At 41.8% G+C, this 17,060-nt stretch overlaps 1 non-coding gene across 1 annotated transcript; it reads left to right on the forward strand.

Moving 5' to 3' along the window:
• The first annotated feature begins 1,982 nt into the window (after positions 1-1,982).
• On the forward strand, positions 1,983-2,055 carry TRNAE-UUC (transfer RNA glutamic acid (anticodon UUC)). Its single transcript has one exon. It is a non-coding gene; the product is annotated as a tRNA-Glu (tRNA).
• The last annotated feature ends 15,005 nt before the right edge of the window (positions 2,056-17,060 follow it).

Below are 17,060 nucleotides of genomic sequence, written 5' to 3' on the forward strand. Positions count from 1 at the left end.
AGAATGATAAAGGATGCATTGATTCTGCATGTTTCCACTTACATTTTCATTATTTCATGATCTTCGGTGTGTTTGGGGGTTTCATCTAATTTCCTCTACCTCCAAATCCAAGGTATTAAAAATAGATAAAAAGACCAGCTTAATACTGGATCTTTACCATGAAGGCTAATGACAAAATAATGGCGTTCATGACCCAAGTCACCAAATCCCCACCATCCCAGGCAGCCTCAAGAAATGTGTAAGATATGTGGTGAAGCCACAGACCACACACCAAAACCAGCCAATTCTTTGTTTACTCTTTGTAATGAGAAGTTCATTGTTTAAGAGTGCAGAGATCAAGACTACTGCAAAATTCATAGCAAACCTCAAAGATTAATTTAAAATTTCAACTACTGCTCATCATTAACCCTCTTGGGGCTTTCCAGGTGGCTCAATGGTAAAGAATCCACCTGCCATTGAAGAAGATGCGGCTTTGATATCTGGGTGGGGAAGATACCCTGGAGAAGGAAATGGCAACCCACTCCAGTGTTCTTGCCTGGGAAATCCCATGGACGAAGAGGCCTGGCAGGCTACAGTCCATGGGGTCACAAAGAGTCAGATACAACTTAGCAACTAAACAACAAGAACAAAATTAAGCCTCCTATGGTAGGTTCCTGTGAAAGGTCTTGTTCATTGACTACTGAAAAGCTATTCCCAGGACTTGCCTAGTGGTCCGGTGGCTAACACTATATTCTTCCAATGCAGGGGCCTGAGTTCTATCCCTGGTGAGGAACCTAGATCCTACAAGAAGCCACAACTAAAAGATTCTGCATGCCACAACTAAGACCCAGCACAGCCAAAAAAAAAAAAAAAATTAAAGCTACTCCCCATTCCCTTTCCCCTGACATTTCTACTCCAGACGCTTAAAAGTCAAACCGCGGCTTTTGTAGCTTTTTGTTTAGCTACGGATGGTGACAGGATAGCACTGTTATAAGCAGAATTCTGCTGGGCATTTCTAGATGAACTTGCTGTCCCCATAACAAGGGACAGGTGTTCCAGCAGGACCTTTCTCCTTCCCCCATCATTTCAGTCTGGAATGCAGGCATGATGGCAGGCCCTTTAACCCCCATGTGACCAGCAGGAGGCCACCAACGTAAAGAAAAGGCCAAGAAACTTTCAAAGACTCATGCTGCTGGATTAAGGCCAGCAACTTCCTCCATTCAGACTTTTAATATATATTACAAAAAAAGCTTATTTGCTTAAGATCCTACAATTGTTTTTTTTTCTTCCACAATAAAAACATTTGTTAAATCTCGTGTTTTATTTTGTGAAAAGCATGTGATACAACATATAATACATCACTTAGTTGAGAGATATAATTATTATACCCAAAGACTTTATATATTTTTCATGGGTTTTCCAGTTCATGTTTTATATTCTTTGAAATCTGTAAGGTTTATGAATACTCTTTCATAGGGAAAATATACTTTAAACATTTCCACTGTTTTTCCTAGTCTTCTTTGAGTATAATTTCAGTATGATAATGTGATTCTCCAAAGTGATAGCTGGCATATCCTACAGATGTTCTAATAAGTGATAATATGTACAAATTAGTGTTATATTAGTGATATATCTTGTATTTCTTAGCCCTCAATGTGTTCAGTCGCTCAGTCACGTCTGACTCTTTGCGACCCCATGGACTGTAGCCCACCAGGCTTCTCTGTCCATGGAATTTCCCATGCAGGAATACTGGAGTGGGTTGCCATTTCCTTCTTCAGGTATTACTGGGTTTTATGCTGCTCACAGCCAAAGCATTCCTAGCTGATGGAGTGTTTCACCTGTAACATTTATAATTCCCTCAACACTCCAGATGGCAGCCATTATTACCCCTGCTTTATAACTGAGAGAAAGTGAGGCACAGAGCCTAACTGAATTGTCTGAGGCTACGAACGATCTCATCACTTTACTAGTGTTTCCAATTTTTAAAAAGGTGTCATGGGGCTTCCCTGGCAGTCAAATGGTTAAGACTCTGCACTTTCAATGCAGGGGGCGCAGGTTCAATCCCTGACCAGGGAACTAAGATCCCACATGCCACACAGTGTGGCAAAATAATAATAATAATAATTAATTAAAAAAATAAAAACAGGACTTCCCTGGTTCAGCCGTTTGGGAGTCCGCCAGCCAAAGCAGGAGACATGGGTTTGATCCCCGGGGAGCAGCTGAGCCCACGCACCACAACTATTGAGCCTGTGCTCTAGAGCCCAGGTGCTGCAATTTCTGAAGCTTCGAGCACTCTAGAGCCTATGCCCCACAACAAGAGAAGCCTGTGCACTGCAACTGGAGAGTAGCCCTCAATCATGGCAACTAGAGAGAGCCTGTGTGCAGCAACGAAGACCCAGCATAGCCAAACATTAACAACAATAAATAACTCTTTGAAAACAAAAAAATAAACAGGTGTCATTTACTGGCTAAATATGTTTCCTGCACTTACACGGCACTCTTCTACTCTCTGTTTCTGTGTGTGTGTGTGTTGTGTTGTGTTTTTCCTACTTGGAAATTTTGGCTCTAGTCTAATTCTGCTACAGGCTGTCTTTGAGATTTCACCTCACTTTCCACTCCTTAAAATGAACTTCGATTAAAGTTCAGAAGTCTACGATGCCACCATGACCTCACAACTGTGAGTTCACAACACTATAGATTCTGTCTTTTGTTTGTTTTCAAGCCCAGATTGCTTTGCCTGTGGCAGATATGCAGTAATTATGTTAAGTATGGTTTAATTAAATTCCACTCTGAGGACGTATAAAAGAAATCTCAAGTACCATGGGGAAATATTAATTCAAGCTCACAAACTAGATATTGAAAATTATGTTCCTTAGAAGAAATATATACCATACAAGTGCAAGATTCATTAATCTACTCAAGAAATACTTGTTATATATCTCTTATGGTCTAGTCTCTTATAAACACGGGGCTGGTCGTGATTTTATGAGGAGCTGGCATTACAGTTGGGGGATATATATGAGGAGTTACAGGACAGCACAGAAGTGTAATACTTCAAGGACTTATGGGAGATTTCAGGCTTTTTCAGACCCAGGCAATCCCAGTCTGGTGAGATGAAAAACTCCACAGTGGAAGTGAAGGCTGAGCTAAGTTTTGGAGGATGGTTATAGATTCTGGCAGCAAGACAGAGGAGATGGGGTGGGAATGACTCTTGCTGAGAAAATATGTCCAAGTCCGTTCAGGCAACATAAGAACTTGTCTTGAGAACTGCAGATCTGGTCTGTATGGCTGGAGTATATAGGGCATGAATGGAGTTGGGGAAGAAGCTAAAGAACTAAGATGGAGCCTGGGTGGTAATAACCACACTGAGGGGAACGGATTTACTTTGGCAGGCAATGTGGTGCCAGGAATATCATCAGATTTGAAACTTTAGAAAGGGTGCTGTGTAATGTGAATTTTGTAATATGGTCAATGTCATACACAGTAGCCTCTTTGTTATTCCATGCCCATAATATGACTGATATTTATATAGTCTATGAATAACAGAGATAGAGGGTGGTGAGAAGATGCAAAAGAAGAATGTTTCAAGGTTCTACAGGTAAGATGATGAGCATTTGAACTAAGTCATGGAAATGGGGATGGAAAAGAATAGTCACAAGTAATTTGAAGAGGTACAAAGATAACACTAGATGACTGATTAAATGATGGTGGGGCTAGTGATCAATGCAAAGAAATAGAGGAAAACAACAGAATGGGAAAGACTAGAGATCTCTTCAAGAAAATTAGAGATACCAAGGGAACATTTCATGCAAAGATGGGCTCGATAAAGGACAGAAATGGTATGGACCTAACAGAAGCAGAAGATACTGAGATGGCAAGAATACACAGAAGAACTGTACAAAAAAGATCTTCACGACCCAGATAATCACAATGGTGTGATCACTGACCTAGAGCCAGACATCCTGGAATGTGAAGTCAAGTGGGACTTAGAAAGCATCACTACAAACAAAGCTAGTGGAGGTGATGGAATTCCAGTTGAGCTATTTCAAATCCTGAAAGATGATGCTGTGAAAGTGCTGCACTCAATAAGCCAGCAAATTTGGAAAACTCAGCAGTGGCCACAGGACTGGAAAAGGTCAGTTTTCATTCCAATCCCAAAGAAAAGCAATGCCAAAGAATGCTCAAACTACTGCACAATTGCACTCGTCTCACACGCTAGTAAAGTAATGCTCAAAATTCTCCAAGCCAGGCTTCAGCAATATGTGAACCATGAACTTCCAGATGTTCAAGCTAGTTTTAGAAAAGGCAGAGGAGCCAGAGATCAAATTGCCAACATCCGCTGGATCATTGAAAAGGCAAGAGAGTTCCAGAAAAACATCTATTTCTGCTTTACTGACTATGCCAAAGCCTTTGACTGTGTGGATCACAATAAACTGTGGAAAATTCTGAAAGAGATGGGAATACCAGACCACCTGATCTGCCTCTTGAGAAATTTGTATGCAGGTCAGGAAGCAACAGTTAGAACTGGACATGGAACAACAGACTGGTTCCAAATAGGAAAAGGAGTACGTCAAGGCTGTACATTGTCACCCTGCTTATTTAACTTATATGCAGAGTACATCATAAGAAATGCTGGACTGGAAGAAACACAAGCTGGAATCAAGATTGCCAGGAGAAATATCAATAACCTGAGATATGCAGATGACACCACCCTTATGGCAGAAAGTGAAGAGGAACTAAAAAGCCTCTTGATGAAAGTGAAAGTGGAGAGTGACAAAGTTGGCTTAAAGCTCAACATTCAGAAAACGAAGATCATGGCATCCGGTCCCATCACTTCATGGGAGATAGATGGGGAAACAGTGGAAACAGTGTCAGACTTTATTTTTTGGGGCTCCAAAATCACTGCAGATGGTGACTACAGCCATGAAATTAAAAGACGCTTACTCCTTGGAAGGCAAGTTATGACCAACCTAGATAGCATATTCAAAAGCAGAGACATTACTTTGCCAAAAAGGTCCGTCTAGTCAAGGCTATGGTTTTTCCAGTAGTCATGTATGGATGTGAGAGTTGGACTGTGAAGAAGGCTGAGTGCTGAAGAATTGATGCTTTTGAACTGTGGTGTTGGAGAAGACTCTTGAGAGTCCCTTGGACTGCAAGGAGATCCAACCAGTCCATTATGAAGGAGATCAGCCCTGGGATTTCTTTGGAAGGAATGATGCTAAAGCTGAAACTCCAGTACTTTGGCCACCTCATGCGAAGAGTTGACTCATTGGAAAAGACTCTGATGTTGGGAGGGATTGGGGGCAGGAGGAGAAGGGGACGCCAGAGGATGAGACGGCTGGATGGCATCACTGACTCGATGGACGTGAGTCTGAGTGAACTCCGGGAGTTGGTGATGGACAGGGAGGCCTGGCGTGCTGCGATTTATGGGGTCGCAAAGAATCGGACACGACTGAGCGACTGAACTGAACTGAGGGACATGGTGACCAAGAGTGAAACACGCAGGAACCAAGCACAAAGAGAAAGTTTTGTGAAGCCAGATGATGAAATTTGCTTTGGACACGTCTAGAATGCCATTCAGTGTCTGAGGGCAAGCTGTTCAATAGAACATAGGTGCTTAGGTTATAGGCAGTCACGAGCACTTAGGGCTTCTCTGGTGGCTCAGACGGTAAAGAATCCACCCGAAATGCAAGAGATCTGGGTTCAATCCCTGGGTTGGGAAGATCCCCTGGAGGAGGGCATGGCAACCGGCTCCAGTATTATTGCCTGGAGAATCCCCATGGACAGAGGAGTGTGGCAGTTGCAAAGAGACATGACTGAGCAACTAAGAACAGCACATGAGGCCTTAACACAATGGTTCTCAACCCTTTGAAAACCAGTTTGTTTGTTTGTTTTTCCTCCACACCACAAGGCTTGTGGGATCTTAGTTCCCCAACTAGAGATTGAACCCAGGCCTCCAGCAGTGGAAGCTTAGAGTTCTAACCACCAGACTGCCAGGAAATTCCTTTTTTTTTTTTAACATCTTCTTTATACAACAAATAATAATGCCCCTGTAAATCAGATAATACACACATATAGTAAATATTTTTTAAAATTTATTTATTTGGCTGCATTGGGGCTTAGTTGCAGCACATGGGCTTCTCTCTAGTTGTGGCCAATGAACTCGAGTGTTCAGCAGTTGCAGTGCGCTGGCTCAGTTGCTCCACAGCATGTGGGATCTTAGTTCCCTGAACCAGGGATCAAAGCTGTGTCCCCTGCCTTGGAAGGCAGATACTTAATTACTGGGCCACCAGGAAGTCCCTAGTAAGTTTCTTAAGAATCCAAATAACACTAGGTAAAGGAGAAATTAAAAAAATCAGCTTCATTTTTAAATGGAGATTTAATATTTACATGTTCCAGCATGGCTACATTTATTGTAAACAGAGGTTAGTCCCTTCACAATGTGTTTATTCGTGCTTCCATTTAACAAGTCCTCACTGAGTGCTTCCAGGTTATCAGTACAATTTTAGGCACTGGGAAAACTGCAGGAAAACAAGAGAGACAGTCTCTGTGCTCATGGAATCTACATTCTCTTACAGGGCTAGGGCTTCCCAGGCGGTGCTAGTGAGAAAGAACCCGTCTGCCAATGCAGGTTAGACATAAGAGACATGGGATTGATCCCTGGGCCGGGAAGATCACCTGGAGGAGGGCATAGCGAGAGTACTCCACTCCAGTAGTCTTGCCTGAAGGATCCCATGAACAGAGGAGCCTGGCGGGCTACAGTCCATGGGGTTGCACAGAGTTGGACATGACTGAAGCGACTTAGCATGCACACACAAGGCAAGCAAATAAATACTATAATTTCTTATGGTGATAAGAGCTAGGAAAAAATAAAAGACTGTTGGGATAAAGAGTGATTGGGAGGGAGGAGGGTTACTTTGGATGCCCAAGTCAGGAAAAGATATTGAAGATAAGAAAGAGGCAGCCAGGTGGAAGAATCAGCAATATCCTAAGATGGAGAAAGTTGGCTGTGTCTCAGGACCAGAAAGAAAGCCCACGTAGCAGAAGTGTAGTGTTTTAAAATGAAATCACAGGAGTAAGCACAGGTCATACAACACAGGGCCATGAAGGTCAAATAGGAAGTTGCAGTTTTGTTCTAAGGGCCATAGGAAACCGTTGGAAAATTTTAATCAGAGATGTGATGTAACCCGTGTTTACAGTTTTTAAAGTACATTCTGGAGACTTCCAATTATGACAGCAAGGCAGACTAGATGTCCCAAATGAAATCTAATCCAATTAAAATGTGAAATGAATCTCTCTCATTAAAAACAACTAAAAATTCTGGATAATTTTATATGTTTAATGCTTTCAAGATCTAGCAAATAAGTAAGGGGTTTGCAGATGCCAAAATGAAATAACACCAGAATCCTAGTTGGTACATCCCTGAAACTGGCTTTTATCCTAAGGGTATATGCTTAACTTTGTTGAATTTAATCTCTAATTCGATTGATGCTCAGGGCACAGAGAAGGAGATAAAGTCTACTGTCCAGTCAAGGCAGGAGTATTGTCATTTAGGCACTAAGTCATGTCCAACTCTTTTGTGATCCCATGGACTGTAGCCTACCGGGCTTCTCTGTCCATGGGACTTTTCAGGCAAGAATACTGGAGTGGGTTGCCATTTCCTTCTCCAAGGGATTTTTCCCCACCCAGGGATCGAACCCACATCTCCTGCTTGGCAGGCAGGCAGATTCCTTACCCCTGAGCCACCAGGGAAGCCCTGGGAGTATTGTAGGGAATGCCTATATAAAGCTCACATCCCCGAATACTGGATGTTAAAATGTGAACAAGAAATAAAACCACAGTGCAGAAAGAGAAAGCAGGCACTCCCATACTTTGTTGCTGGGAGTATAAAATAGTATAACAGCTTTGAAAGATGATCTGACTGTTCCTTATAAAACCTAGCATAATCTTACCCTATAACCCAGCAATTCTACTCCTGAGGTCTTTACCCAACAGAAATGAAAATATATGTCCAAAAACTGATTTGTATGGAAATGTTCCAGAAGCTTTATTTCTAATAACCCTAAACTGGAAACAGCCCAAGTGTTCATTAACCCAAAAATGGATAAGAAAATTGTGGTATACGTATACAGTAGAGTACTAGCTAGCACTAAAAAGGAACAAACTATTGATATATCTAACAACACGAATAAATCTCAAAAACACTATGCTAAGTGAAAGAAGATTCACACAAAAGAACACAATTGATTCTATGTATATAAAATTCTACAACAAGCTAAATTTATGTAAGGAAGAAAAAATCTGAACAAACTTTTTTATATCGCTATGGCTGGAGATAGGGGACACGGACTGACTATAAAGAGATGTGAGAAAATGTTCTGATGTTATGTTAGTGTTCTATCGATATATTGTGATAGGATTAAAGCTTATAAAACAGAAGAATAAAAATTTGAATGTTTCATTTCACTTAAATTTTATGGATGTATATATCCATGTATATGAGATGTCTGGATGGCATCAGCGACTTGATGGACATGAGTTTGAGTGAACTCCAGGAGTTGGTGATAGACAGTGAGGCCTGGCGTGCTGCAATTCATGGGGTAGCAAAGAGTCGGACACGACTGAGCGACTGAACTGAAGTGAATTGATATCCATATATACATATTTATATATTGGGTTGACCAAAATGTAGCATTGTGTACATTGTCATGCAGCCCACTTCTGCTACGGTGGGCTTTCTTTCTGGTCCTGAGACACAGCCAACTTTTTCCATCTTAGGATATTGCTGATTCTTCCACCTGGCTGCCTCTTTCTTATCTTTAATATCTTTTCCTGACTTGGGCATCCGAAGTAACTTTCTTCCCTCCCAATCACTCTTTATCCCAACAGTCTTTTATTTTCTCTTAGCTCTTATCACCATAAGAAATTATAGTATTTATTTGCTTGTTGTCTGTCTAGCCTTGTGTGTGCTAGACAGAATGTACACAGACATGTAGCACAAAATGTTTGGGTTGGAAAAATCCAAATGAACATTTGGCCAACCCAATACATTGCTGTTTGATAATAAAAATAACAGATCACTCCGGCTACTTTGCAGTGAATGTGAATGGACCAAAAGGGTGAAGGGAATCCAGCAAGCAGGCGACTGCAGTGAACTACGTGAAGCGTGATGAGAGCTTAGCCTGGAGTAACAGCAGTGGAGGTCAGGGGAAGTGGCTGAGGTCATGATTTAATTTGGAGCGGGAGCCAACAAGAAATTGGATATAAGAACTGAAGAAAGACAGGAAATAAGAATGACTGTTAATATTTTAGCCTATATTATTAGGTGGACAGAAATGTCATTAACTGCGAAGAAGATTAGGAAAGTGAAAATTTGATTGGGATGCACAAAAATTCTCTTTTCTGACCATCTCAGTTTTGATAGCTATTAGATATTCAAAGTGAAGATACAAGGACTTCGCTGGCAGTCCAGTGGTTAAGACTTCACCTTCCAATGCAGGGCATGTGAGTTCAATCCCTAGTTGAAAGTAAAAGTGAAAGTCGTTCAGTCGTGTCCAACTCTTTGCAACCTCATGGACTATATAGTCCACGGAATTCTCCAGGCCAGAATACTAGAGTGGGTAGCCATTCCCTTCTCCGGGGGATCGTCCCAACCCAGGGACTGAACCCAGGTCTGCTGCATTGCAGGCAGATAGATTATTTACCAGCTGAGCCACCAGGGAAGTCCTCAATCCCTGGTTGGGGAGCTAAACTCCCGTTTGACCTTTCCTCTGGATTATTATACTACTTACCTACTTTGTAGCTTCACTTTTTTTTCTTTTCAAATGTGGATCATGTTTAAAGTCTTTATTGAATTTGTTACAGTACTGCTTCCTTTTTTTTTTTTTAATGTTTTGACTTTTTGGCCACAAAGCATGTGGGATCAACCCTGGATGGGGATTCATTAAAAGACTTTAAAAATTCAATAAAGTCCAGTGAATTTAAAAATTCAACAAAGATTTTAAACATGATCCATACTTTTAAAAAAACTAAAAAAAAAAAAAAAGGTGACAGTACAAAGTAGTATAAGCAGTATACACAGTGGATAAGTAGTGTAATAATCCAGAGGAAGGTCAAGGCTTGAGACATAAGTTGCAAAGTCTGAGCATATAGGTGATGGATTTCATCATTTGTAATATGAAAATACATGAAATGTTTAAATGTGTATAACAGCTAGCTGGTTATATAGATAGTGGTATTCATAGGAGAATATCACATAGCCATTAAACAAGGGTTAGATTCACAGAGACAGAGACTAAATATGTTCAGGATAATTGTTAAATTAATTATCTATTTATTGAAATATAGCTGATTTTACAATATTATGTTCATTTCTGCTGTCCATATTGTTAAATTTTAAAAGCAAATGATACATATATCATATAATTTGTAAAAATAGATCACATATGCATGCTTGTGCATGGACAGAAGGTTTCTGTATATAAACAGGTGTCAATGGTGGTTACTTGTCTGGAGGTAAAGCTGAGGTACGATGTGGGGAGGGTGGATTTTGCTTATTTTTTTATTATTTCAAATTTTACCTCAAATGTGCATTTTATAAATAAATATCAGGTAAATACATAGGTGGGGACTGTGGTGGTATTGTTGTTTTTCCCGAGGGGCTTCCAGTTATGACAGGACAAGAACCAAACTAGGAAAAGTCAAAATCTGGTTTCTTCACTGACTCTGTGTGATGTGGGACCAGTCAACTCTTCTATGTAGGCTTTACTTTTCTCATCAGTAAAGCATCATCATTAAGTAAACAGTTCTCTGCATTCAAAGTCCCATCTAAGTCAATTTTGGCTTATGCTATATTCAATTCAGGCTTAATTATTGACACTACACGCCAACACATTGATTCAAATACTCTGCTTTACATCAGTCTGATCCGATCCAAATCTACTCAATTCATCCAATCTTAATCAATCTATCCAGTACTACTTCATTCAATAAAGCATCTATTGTAGATTGTACTACAGTTTACCAGCATCTGTTTGTTCTTCCTGGGAGAAGATTCTATGTTCTCAACCCTCTGAAATCATGCTTGGCCAATGGAGTATGAGAAGTGATATGTATCACATTCATTCAAAAGTTTAAGAGGAGTTTGTGCTTTTTAATTTATTTTTGGCCACACTGCATGGTTTGTGGGGATCTTAGTTCCCTGACTGGGGATCAAACCTGGGCCCATGACACTGAAAGTCCATGTCTTAATCACTGGACCACCAGGGAATTCCTGAGGAGTTTGTGCTTTGCTTCATCTTTTTCCCGTCACCAGCCACATACCAGATAGTCTCTGCCAGGGTATCCTTGGTTGTGGTGTGAAGATGACATGAAACAACATGGCAGCCAAACACAATGGCCTTGTAGCTTGAGTGAGATTCAACTTTGTTATCATAAGCCACTGAGATTTGGGAATCTATTCACACTGCACACCTTTGGGGGCTGATCAACGATGGGCTGAGTCTTCCCATCATTTTTTTTCCGTTTCTTCCCTTGAAAGAAATTCAAGGCCATAATTTACTAAAATATCAGGGATCAGCAGCACCCAAACCATACCATTCATGAACAAGGCAATCCAAGATAGGTCCTGGGAAGGAGAGCACATAATCTTGATGTAGTTCACCTTTGTTCCAGAGAGAAACACATTTCTCTCTCAGCGAGTGATGAGGAAACAATTTCTGTCATATTATCCTTTTAGTTTAGTTGAAAGTGAAAGTGAAGTCATTCAGTCATGTCTGACTCTTTGTGACCCTATGGGCTGTGGCCCGCCAGGCTCCTCCGTCCATGGGATTTTTCAGGCAAGAATATTGGAGTGGGTTGCCATTTCCTTCTCCAGGGGATCTTCCTGACCCAAGAATTGAACTCGAGTCTCCCACATTGCGGGCAGACTCTTTACCGTCTGAGCCACCAGGGAAAAGTTGACACAATTGCAAATCTACACTTATGTATAAATTAGCCATATTATAAACAAAGACTGTCCCTTGCTCTATCCTTTAGGATAGAGCCCCTGCCCTTTAGGGGCAAATCAAACACTCAACGTTATACATACAGACCTGAAAAGCTCTAAGTAAAGGCAGTTCCTTTCTATTGTTCAGGCTTCTGTAGTGAGAGTTGGAGTCTGTTCCTTGGTCCAGATGGCTTTTCTGAGTCTCCTAGAAAGATAGTGTCTAATGGGAGGTAGATGAAGTGGAGTGGAAAAGCATCCTGGGAGCAAAGACCTAAACTAAGATATCAGGTTCTTGGAATACTTTGGAATACTCTTGGAATATTTTTTGGCAGCATCATTTGAATGACAATCGAAACGTTTCATTAGGAATCTCATGACTTTTTTTTTCTTAACTTCTCCTGTTTGTTCATGAAACTGTACAAATATTTTTTCAGATAGAAAACAAGGGAGTTATAATGTTTAGTGTTTAGATACTTCTAAACACTTGTTATAGTGTTTCAGTTCAGTTCAGTTCAGTTCAGTTGCTCAGTCGTGTCCGACTCTTTGCGACCCCATGAATCGCAGCACGCCAGGCCTCCCTCTCCATCACCAACTCCCGGAGTTCACTCAGACTCACGTCCATCGAGTCTGTGATGCCATCCAGCCGTCTCATCCCCTGTTGTCCCCTTCTCCTCCTGCCCCCAATCCCTCCCAGCATCAGAGTCTTTTCCAATGAGTCAACTCTTCACATGAGGTGGCCAAAGTACTGGAGTTTCAGCTTTAGCATCATTCCTTCCAAAGAAATCCCAGGGCTGATCTCCTTTAGAATGGACTGGTTGGATCTCCTTGCAGTCCAAGGGACTCTCAAGAGTCTTCTCCAACACCACAGTTCAAAAGCATCAATTCTTCGGCACTCAGCCTTCTTCACAGTCCAACTCTCACATCCATACATGACCACAGGAAAAACCATAGCCTTGACTAGATGGACCTTTGTTGGCAAAGTAATGTCTCTGCTTTTGAATATGCTATCTAGGTTGGTCATAACTTTCCTTCCAAGGACTAAGCGTCTTTTAATTTCATGGCTGCAGTCACCATCTGCAGTGATTTTGGAGCCCAGAAAAATAACGTCTGACACTGTTTCCACTGTTTCCCCATCTATTTCCCATGAAGTGATGGGACCAGATGCCATGATCTTCGTTTTCTGAATGTTGAGCTTTAAGCCAACTTTTTCACTCTCCTCTTTCACTTTCATCAAGAGGCTGTTTAGTTCCTCTTCACTTTCTGCCATAAGGGTGGTGTCATCTGCATATCTGAGGTTATTGATATTTCTCCTGGCAATCTTGATTCCAGCTTGTGCTTCTTCCAATCCAGCGTTTCTCATGATGTACTCTGCATATAAGTTAAATAAGCAAGGTGACAATACACAGCCTTGACCTACTCCTTTTCCTATTTGGAACCAGTCTGTTGTTCCATGTCCAGTTCTAACTGTTGCTTCCTGACCTGCATACAAATTTCTCAAGAGGCAGATCAGGTGGTCTGGTATTCCCATCTCTTTCATAATTTTCCATACTTCTAAATATTGGCATATTTTTTAAAAAAGATACAGTGCTTTAAATTCATGGCCATTAACCTTACTAGAACAACTGCTTGTTGATCCTATTCTGTGTCTCACCACAAGCCCGTTCTCCTAGACTTTTTCACCTCCCTTCTCAAAACACAAAATTTTGGTACTTGTGCTGCTTAAATTCTGGGGGCATGAAGACCCAAAATAAATCACCATGCAAATATACTTTTCAGATAGGTGATAAAGATAATAACAAGGAATAAAGAAGGAAAGGGGGTAGAAAAGGAGAGACAGAGATAGGAAGCGGGCAAGTCTGGGAAGCTTTTCTGATAAGATGCCATTTAAACACAGAACAAGAATAAGAGAGGTAAGCCACGTGGGCACTTGCAGGAGGATCATTCCAGGCACGGGAACTGCACGTGCAAAGGCCCTGAGGCAGGAGTGTGCCTGGTGTGTTCAAGGAAGACAGTGCAGCTACAGTGGAGAAAGTAATGGGCAGGAGTGGCAGGAGATGAGGTCAGGGAGGTGGCAGGGAGCAGCCAGAACACACAGAACCTTGCAGAACATGCATTTACTGCCCTTGCTCTTAGATAATGACATTACTATTTACGTACTGCATTGAAAAAAACGGAACCAGTCACAAGAGAACTTGTCCCTCACCACCCCACCTACTACCCTATCTGTATCTGTGCCCTTACAATTTGTCTTCTCTCCTCTGACCATGGAAGACTGCCCACACTCCCGCCTCAGCTCTTGAATGCTAGCTCACCCCCTCCGCATGTCGTGACATCAACACTGTTCTACCTGTGGGTGGCTTCCTACCCTACCCGCAGTAAAACCCTAAGTCGCCATCTTCTATAAAGTTGTATGGTGTTCTGGCTGCTCCCTTCCATCTCCCTGACCTCATCTTCTACCACTTCTCCCCCTTACTTTCTCTGCTCTAGCTACACCGTCTTCCTTGCCCTTCCTTGAACACATCAAGCACACTCCTGCCGCAGGGCCTTTGAACATGCAATGCCCTGTACCTCAAATGATCTTCCTACAAATGCCCACATGGCTTACTCCTTATATGTTCTTATTCCTGGTTTAGATGTTATCTTATCAGAGAAACTAATAAGATGCCACTACCCTCCTTCCTACCTCTCTCACCCTCAATTCCTTTTCCTTTTTTATTCTCTATCATTACTTTTTCACCTCTTATATTTACTTGTTTGTTTATTTTTGGTCTCCTCTCCTCCAAGAATATAAGTTCCATGAGCACCAAAGTTGTACTTTTTTTCTACTCCTATGTCCCCACTGCCTAAGACAATATCCAGCACTTATTAAACACTTAATATTTGTCAGATGAATAATTAAGAAAAACAAAATATAAAATCTTTATTGAGTGCTTACTCCTTGCCTTTATTAATGCTTTACATTATCATACTTTATGAGGAAAGCATCATCCCCCTCTTACAGAGGAGGAAACAGAGACTTAGGGAGGATATGGAACTTGCCCAAGGTCACTCGCTGGTACGTGGTGGAGGCCAGTCTCAGTCCCACATCCATCTGCCTCCAAGTCCAAGTGCCTAGCCATCATACACTAATGACCTTGTCCTGCCATGATTCTGGCTAACTCCCTAGTGAGCAATCTATTAATGTATTCTTAAATTAGAAGCTAAAAGTAAGGAAGAATTAATAATTAAATGTTACCATAAAGAAGAACTAGATAGATCTAGAAGATGATGAGCTCTAAATGGAATGAAAAATAGATTTGGGAATTCTGTTGATTTTCAATCTTCCATATTGGGTCTAAAACCAGGCAGATAACATTTTTATGCTTAAACAGTGACCTAATATAAAGCCTAAGGCCCCCAAATAACTCAGTGCCCTTGACCGTTCTTAAAGACAAACAAGAAAACCTCTGGTCAAGTTTCTTTCCTTCCTCCCCTGTCCCCTCCCCCTTTCCTTTTCTTTCTTTTTCTCTCCCTCTCCGTCCCCCCACCCCTTGTGTGTGCTTAGTCTCTCAGTCATGTCTGACTCCTTGGGAGTCCATGGACTGTAGCCTGCCAGGCTCCTGTGTCCATGGGAGTCTCCAGACAAGAATACTAGAGTGGGTTGCCGTTCCCTTCTTCAGAGGATCTTCCTGATCCAGGGATCAAACCCGGGTCTCCTGCATTGCAAGCAGATTCTTTACCCTGTGAGCTACAGGGAAGTTCCCTTTTCTCTTTCTATTGAGGTATAAATGGCGCACGGGTCAAGTGTGTTTCTGACCAGCCTTTGACCCCAACAAATGAGGCTGGCAGAAAGGACTGCTGTGTGTTGAATGTATCTTCTAAAATTGCTTCTGATCTAAGCTATCTGGTGGTGTCACTGGAAAGTTCAGAGAGTGCTGCGTCACTCTGAGCATATTCAGTTTCCCTGGAACGAGGGCCTCATTGGCTCTGTCTCCCACAAACAGCGACATATCTTATTAATAGGGTTCTTTCTCCACAGGGCCATGGATTATTGATGGATCTCACTGTTAAGCGAGGCCCCTGTTGCCTTAGACAAATATGACACAGCTTTTCAGCCTCACTTCAGCAGGCCCAGATGTCTCCTCCAGTAGCCTACTTGTGTACTTACCCCAGGCAATGTGAGGGTGGCTGTTATTTATGCTACCTCTTAGAGGAAGAGCAGCTTTTCCCTGGCTGAGTGTGTAGAGTGGGTGGGAAGGGACCTGGCCATTGTCCTCATTGCTCTGGAGAGACATCACTCTCGGGTACCTCTCAGGTTGACCAGGAAGCTCTCTTTAGACTCAAATCTTTTTTTTTCAATTTTAATATATTTAACCAGCCATTTTATTTTAATTTTTAAATTGACGTAGTGTTAGTTGCTCAGTTGTGTCTGACGTTTTGTGACCCCATACACTACTCTATCCATGGAACTCTCCAGGCAAGATTACTGGTGTGGGTTGCCATTTCCTTCTCCAGGGGATCTTTCCCACTCAGAGATTGAACCTCGGTCTCCTGCATTGCTGGCAGATTCTTTACTGCCTGAGTCATAGGGACCCATTGTCTTAATTATGGCCTATTGGCATCAAATACCTTCTCTTCAAGCTCTTTCTCATGTCTTTCTTTTCCTCGTGTAAGTATTTTAATACAGGCAAGAATGCACTGAAACATGCAAAGGGCTGGAAGCTCTACTGTAAGACAGTCACCAAAAAAATGCTTTTTAGTTTTTTTCCTAGCTTCTTTTCATACATGCTTTAAGAGCTGCCCTGTTAGGAGCACAGTAGGACGGACCTGCATGAAAGTCACTGTCACTGTAACTGGAAGAAGGGAAATCCTGAGGTTCCCTAGTCAAACCTCTTACAGATGAGGAAACAGAGGAGAAAGATAGACTCTTCTGTCTTTGCCCAGACGCATAATGGCAATTACTGGTGGGGCAGGAATTGAACTTGTAGCCTTTGACCTCTCCCTACAGTGTCCTTCTAATTGTATAGGCTGCTGGCTTCCTCAGGATGTTGGTTCCTGCTGTTAGTGTCACGGTCACTCTGTGCTCCATGGACCTGGCTAATTTTCCTCCAGTGCA

This window comes from Bos indicus, chromosome 23 (assembly GCF_029378745.1).
Source record: "Bos indicus isolate NIAB-ARS_2022 breed Sahiwal x Tharparkar chromosome 23, NIAB-ARS_B.indTharparkar_mat_pri_1.0, whole genome shotgun sequence".
NCBI lineage: Eukaryota > Metazoa > Chordata > Mammalia > Artiodactyla > Bovidae > Bos > Bos indicus.